We start from the raw sequence: 7,826 nt of genomic DNA, 5'->3' as shown, positions 1-7,826 counted from the left end.
TTTTTTTTTTTTTTTTTTTTTACGTTCTTGAAGCTAAAGAAGGATTCTGTGTAATAATCTATGTAATTTACAGGACGGATAAAAAAAGTGAACTTGCAATGCAGCGAAATTTAGAAGAGAAATGAATTGAACAATTAATAACACTAGATGTCATGGAACTGGTCTCCATTAGAAAAGTTCATGTACACAATAAGCTGATTATATGTAAGGCAATTAACATAACACGGCATTAATGAGTGACAACCATGGACTTGAAATAAAGTCTAAGAATTTTTAAATTAACCACAATGAAATTAAATGTAACCAATATCTTCGACAATTCAGCTGGTCACGAAAGATGACTAATTACAAATAATTGGCAAACCACTAGAACCATGTTTACTTTCTCGTATATGAAGTATAGTAATTGTTCCAAAATTCGAACTCGATTTTTTAATGAATCACCACGTTTTGCACATTTTTGGAAAATGCCCGCCCCGTCTGTGACAAGGATAACTCAAAATCCCTTTGAGCTAGATGGATAAAATTTGGTATACGTTCTTTCCACCAAATTTGATTTCTATCAAAATTTTGAACAAAATCTGTTCACAGGAAGACTGTCTGGCTGACTGTTCGAATGTAAATTAACATCAAAACTATAAAACGAAGAGAACTAGATGGATAAAATTCGGTACACTCATTTAACATCTTCAGTGTATATATACATCTATCAATTTTTCAGCCAAATTCAACAAGGGATTGACCTTCTCTGTCCGTACATTTAGAAATATACGAATGCGGCAACTCAAAAACGCAATGACTTAAATAAGGTTAAAGTTTTGTGATAGCAAGTGCAGTTTTGCGTCAAATATTTGTTTCAACCGATTGAGAAAAACGTGTCTGAAGCACAGATTCGGTTTTTGGACGCTATAAATCGCATGCCAGAAATTAATTGCCAAAAAAACTTTAGTGAAAATGCTAAATTACCCGAGAGTTTAACATTTCTTAATTATTGTCCGCGAATGCCACGCAAAGCGTTCTTCTCTGTTACAACACCTTTATTAGAGAATATGTGAGAAAGTTTTGGGGAAACCGCTCCCGCTGGCTCTCAGATGCAAATGCTGAGCCGATTTTGACTAATTTTTATTTCACATGAAATTAATGCCATTAAGAGTATTTCATTAATTTAGACAATAGTGAAATAATAAGCTACAAGCAAATATAATATTAAAATTATTTTACAGGCCTTGTCTGAAAAATAATTTTAGAGCAGAATATAATATATTCAAATGTATTATAAATAAGTAATTAGTTATGCATTATTTAATAACTCAATGCAAATACATTGCAGTAATTTTTCCAAATTTATTTATCTTCGTACCTACGTACCTTCGTTACCTACCTGTGCATCCAAGGCCCAAGACAGCTAACTGCTTTAGTCGGAATTCCGCCATTGCTTCACGAGGCATATGCAACTCTATGTTCCTTCACTATTTCACAGCATAGAACCCAAAGCGCCTCAATTTCGGGTAGGAGATCCGATTCAATATGTCATGTTTTTCCTTAATTTGAAGTTGAAATATTCTCTAGTTTATTTTAGTTATATTAACGTCCCCATTTTTAAAGTAACACTAAGGCTGAATGACCTACCTGTGAAGGACCTCGTAATTTTGAACCGCGATCAGATGACGAGGACGACGCCTGAGCTGACACCTTCCTCTCCAAACTTCCACATTACACCAGCTGGAGGACGTTTGGCCTCAACGGATTAATTTGCACCAGACCCTCTTACACGATGGTTCTTCAGTGAAATTGGGTCTCGAACCTAAAACCCTCCGGTTCCGAAGCCGAGACCTTACCACCAGGCCCGTAACCTTCTTTTCTAAGGAGTCATGGAAATTGAGATTAGGTTGCTGATGCAGTTGTTAATTTTAGTATATCACTATTCAAAATTGTGAAGTTTATCTTTAAATATCGTCATATAGCTTTCAACAAAGCATTTAACTAAAATCTTTCGTTTCTTGCAACGAATGCTTAAAAGATTAAAAGGGCTATGACAGAAATGCAAAGATTCACCCACCAAACTACGAAAGACAATTTTTATGTAAAGTAATCTTTTCGATTTTCTTTCTCCCTTTCATTTTCTTATTTGTCGAAATTCCAACAAAAGCAGGTAAATCGGTTGCCATAAAAATGTTAGCATCTGGAGTTACTGCAAAAGGTAATAAATATCTAATTTTCTCGACTTGGAAGATATTGTGATTGCTGAATATTCTTTAAAGTATGCACATATGGCAAAGTGATTAAACGAATGAATAAATGAATTAAAATATAACGAAGACACTGGAATGAGCGATGAAGATAATGAAGAGGTTATTAAAAAAACTCACCAGAAGAAATGCTTATATTATGAAAAGAATTACATTTCCAAGAAAAAATTACAGATTATGTGTTATATCTTTATTAAAATTCAAAAATATTCATGGGAAATGTTTCTTTTTAATAAATCTTTACCTAGTAGGATTGTATTTTTAGAGGTTAAGATATTTATTAAAGCCAATAAATTAAATAGCCAATAAATAAAAATAAGCAGATAAACAATTAAAATATTTTTCTACATAATTTCTAACACAGATACAAATAAAACGAACAAATCCTTTTTGGAAAGTGTTAATTACTTTCTCGTATACAAAGTATAGAACTCGTCAAAAAATTCGAACTCGAGATTTTGACGAATCTCCTTGTTTTAGACTTCCTAGAGTTCAAAATGTTTTTGGAAAATGTCCATCTGCCTGTGATAAAGATAACTTAAAAACGTTTTGAGCTGGACAATTGAAATTTGGTGTACGAGCTTTACACTAAATTTTCAGATTTCTATCAAAATTTGAGTACAATCTGTTCAGATGAAGTCCGTCTGTCAGACTATAAGTTAACACGATAACTACAAAATGAAAAGAGCTAGATAGATAAAATTCGGTATACAGATTTAACGTCAATAGTGTAGACGTCTGTAAAATTTTGAGCCAAATCCAATTACAGGTTGACTGTCTGTCGGTCTGTATTTTCATTAGTAAGTAAACGTGATAGTTCAAAAATGCAATGACTTAAATATATCAAATTTGTAATGGAATTTTTATGACTACATGGAGTTTTGTGTCAATTTTTTGTTTCAATCAATCGAGAAAAATATGTCTAAAACACAAATTCGATTTTTAGAAACTATTAAAGTGTGGCAAAGATTAATCGCTAAATAACTCGCCAAGAATCACACGACAGATTCAGTTACAGTTCTAAATCCATGCCAAAAATTAATATTTCATAACTATTGTAAGCCCATGCCATGTAAGATGTTCTCTGACATGACAAGTTTTTCAGAGAATATCCGAGAAAGTTTTGGGATATAACTCCTTCTGGTTTTGATTGCAACCGATAAAAAAAAATCAAATAAAAGAGATGAAAGGGAAAAAAAAAAAAAACCTCCCATTAGGAGTAGGGATAAATTCGAAAGGTAAACAATAGCAGATTTTATTTGACTGGATATAAGAAAAAGAAAATTTTACTTTCCAAAATTTTCGACTCAAATTTCATAGAAATTAAAGTTACAATGAAGAGAAGGAAAAAAAAAAAAAAAAAAACACGGTAGAAGGGAGAGATTGATGAAAGTTTTTCAACCTTTACATTCTGAGGGTTTGTAACTACCAAAAAACTTTCAAAATAAAAGTTGTTCAGTGTGATACAGTGATAATTTGTCTAATTTCAATTATTTTTCTATTTGCAGTAACAAGGGAGTTATTGAGAAGTGAAGACTTCAATTATCCTCTTTTAACATATAATAAAAATCATTGCAATAAATAATATTTCCATAAAGAATTTATCTAAAACATCATTAATAGGAAAAAAAATTAATATACACAATTTTCTCATCAAAACCATTTATTCAAGTGAATGTGATAAAATCTTAAATAAGTATCACAATATATATATGGCTGGATAATATATATATATATATAGCATTCTCAGCTTCATATTTGTGGCAAGATTATTGAAAACAAATACTTTTCATATACATTTAACGTAAAAGTTGCTGTCATTACAGTCCTTTTAAAACTAGCTAAAACTTATCTTTTGTATTTAAGAAATGATAATCTTTATCATTCTTAATTATCGTTACAGTAAATAAAAAAAAAAAATCATTATCAGAGACAAACTGTGAATGACAACTTAGAAAGGAGCAATATTCAATTTAAGCTCTCAATTACCATACTTAAATATTCACACAACAAATTAAATATATATATATATATATATAAAATTCTTTCAAAAGTTTTACAGAGAGCTTGCTTGATAAAGCCCCAGATAAAAAACAAGTTATTTATACAGAAAAATTTACTTAAATTTAACATTCTATAGGACATATAAATATGTGTAAGTAGCATTTGGATAAGATGACTTCTTTGCTCCTTCATGTTTTTAATGAAAAATTATTTAATATTTACATTAAAGTTCCTGGTGGATAAGATCACAAAATAATATTTAAGATAAAGAAGATGATGCTGTAATTTAACAAATCAGGATTTTCACTGAACATATACATCCGTACAACACATTATTATTTCAAGAAAGATAACAAATGTTAGTATTAAATAATCAATCTATGCTTGTTCAGAAAATGTTAACATTTTTCAGTTATATAATCAGCAAAATTATAAATATTTTACTACAGATTTTTTTTCTATCAAAAAATAAGAGGAGAATTTGTTCAAAAATATGTAACACCTATAATTTTATATTAAATTTAAGACAGTTTCATATAATTATCATATTTTTCACTCCATCTTGTTATTTCATAATTTAAATTATTAAGTCACAATTTAAATACTGACTAAAAATTTTACATAAAATAAAAAAAATGCATATCTGTAAATTTTACCTCATTTTCCTCTTAATTTAATGTACAAACTTGTCCCCCCCCTCATGATCAATTTCATTCTTTTGTTTATGTAGTGAAAATGTAAGATTATGGATAAAAACAAATCTTAAAAGAGATATTCTTAAAACTCACAAAATTTAAAACCTGTCTGCTTTTTGTTGTTAGCAAGTACATTGAATTGAAATATTTTTTTAAAAATCGCTACATTTTTGTGAGATGGTAACAAAATATTTTTTTGTACTTTTTTTAACAATATTCTGAAAATTATATTTTCTGCCAGCATTTTTTCTAAAATGAAATGAATTTTGCACAGATTTAGACAAAATACACAAAGATATCTTAGAGAATCTATCACATAGAAATAATCATCAGTCTATATCATAACAACTGTACAAAAAGAGATTTCATAGTTTTTGAGTCAAAGGTTCATGCTTCAAAATAATGTTTACAATTTATCATGTAAGGCTAAGCATAGTATTTATCTTTTCAAAATGTTTTTCCCACAACTCCAGTGAAGAATAAACCATAATTCTTTTCTTTAACAGCAAATACACAGAGACCTAGTAAGAATAACTCTTGCGACACAATACATGGAACATTCTTCTTATCCACAAAACAAAAAATATTAACTTCAGTAGAAATTGGTATTAAATAGTATAGAACACAAGTAATTATGATGAAATATTATGTTGATCAAAATCTACTCCCCCTCCCCCTTCTTCAAATAAAGAACTTTCAATTTCAATAAAATTAACATCTAAATTAAAACGTATGAAATTGAATAAAACGCACACATCAAACAGAATATATGAGATACTGAAAAATCTTATTCCATACAGAGTTTTATATAATAACAATAAAATGGAAAATAAGAAATATAGTTCATCATTAATAAAAGAGATATTCAATTTTGGTTTCTAAGTGATAAGAAATATAGTCCATTATTAATAAAAGATATATTCAACTTTGATTTCTAAGTGAATTAAAGGACACAAAAACATACAAACCAATGCCATATTTGTTATGTATTGAAGAACATTAAGCTCAGATGTAATGCATGTAATAAGCAAAATGTACATTAAAAAAATAAATAATAATAATAAAAACCTCCCTAAATGTTTGGAAGGTAAAATAGCCTAAAATCAATTACTTAAAAATTACTGTATTATCTTTTGCAATTTTAAGTTAAACTTTTTTTTTATAAATATTATTATCACATTTCCAAGCATTTCACAATAATTTTAGAGCTGATCAAGCCTGGTAAAACCATGCCAAGTTAAAAAAAAAAACGAGCATTTCGTCTTTAGGTTTAAAAGCAAAACCTTACAAAATTTTCAATGGAAGAAAAACAGAATAATATGTTTTAAAAAAAGTCTTTCATTACTTTTAACATTAAAATGGTTATATAATAAGGAATGAAACTTATTAAGTTGGCTATTTTTTAAAAAAGTAATTTTACATATAAAAAATCATAAAATTGCATTTTAAGATATCAAATATGAGATCACATCTAATTACAATTAAACATGAAAAAAAATATTAAAATGCTGTCAATTATAACTGTCTTTTCATCTAAATTTAAAATCAATTTGAGAATTTTTCAAATATTCATAACCTCTCTCCTACCTAAAAAAATTATTCATTCATGTTTCTAAGTTCTAGAATTCATTTTAATTTATTCTAATCTTCAGTTGACATTTTTCATTCTAAAAATTAAGAATCCGATTTTCTCTTCATATACATAGTGACTTTTCAAAACAACAAGCTATTAACTTTTTTTTATCCTTAAACTTACTATAAAGATGAATATCGAAGTTATGTCATTTCTAAGTATAATAAGAAAGTATGACCAGTGAAAACCCTGATACCTTAACTTGATGTAGAGAATAAAATAATGGTGGGATTGTCTTTTGTTAATTGCAGTATGAATAATTTTCACAGTGATGCAAATGATTGACATCTCCTACTTTTATCTTCTAAGTTTTAAATTACAATTAAATTTTAATCTATATTAAAACACTATAAGTCAATATTAAGTATCCAATAAAATGAAATATATATTTATTCATGCAACAAAAACAATGATTCATATACATATGTGTATTCTCTTTTAAGTTATTTTTCTTCCTCAGAAAATTAATATAAAATATAAAAGAAAAACTTTCATGAATGTATTTGGCAGAAAAATGTTCCATATCTTAGTTACATTTAAGTTACATGCCATGTACTATTTATCTTTTGTGTGTGTATGTTTTAAATTTTCTGCTCAATGGTAAAAGATAAGTTTTCTAATATTTTCACATAGGACAATTTATAATTCAAAAAGTTATTACAAAATAAAAACTTAATATATAGCAAAGTGTAAGTGAATTTTTTTTTGTGGCAAAGCATAAAATTCTACATAAATTATGCTGTTGCCAGATAGATAATAACAGGAAACAAAACTATAATATCAACAATTGCTTATGTAAAATGTAACCAAAAATTAACAAATATATACAAAACAAAAGAGAAGAGAAGAGAAGCAAAAGTTCTTAATTTATAATACATTTCATGGTATATATACTTTAATATTCAAAGTTAACAAACAAAAACAAATTTTTTTCTTTTTATGTAACAAATTCTTTAGGATAGAAGTTTTTAATAAGATGTTTAAGTAATCACAGAAATATGAAATGACATATAAGACAATATTGGAAAAAAATAAACAATGAAAAAGAACAACAATGCTTTTCAAATTATGAAACAACTAAATATTTTTTTTCTTCTATTTTTAGATAAAACCCCTTTAAGCTTGATCAACTGAAAGTATCCAATTTGGTGAAATATGTCTGACTGCATTTCTTGATATTAATATTCCAGTTTTAAATGAATAAATTGATTTAGTTATGTAAGATATTGGATTAGTGCCATAATT

Source organism: Argiope bruennichi, chromosome 10 (genome assembly GCF_947563725.1).
Source record: "Argiope bruennichi chromosome 10, qqArgBrue1.1, whole genome shotgun sequence".
Taxonomy (NCBI): Eukaryota; Metazoa; Arthropoda; class Arachnida; order Araneae; family Araneidae; genus Argiope; species Argiope bruennichi.
Note: the sequence above shows the minus strand (reverse complement) of the source record.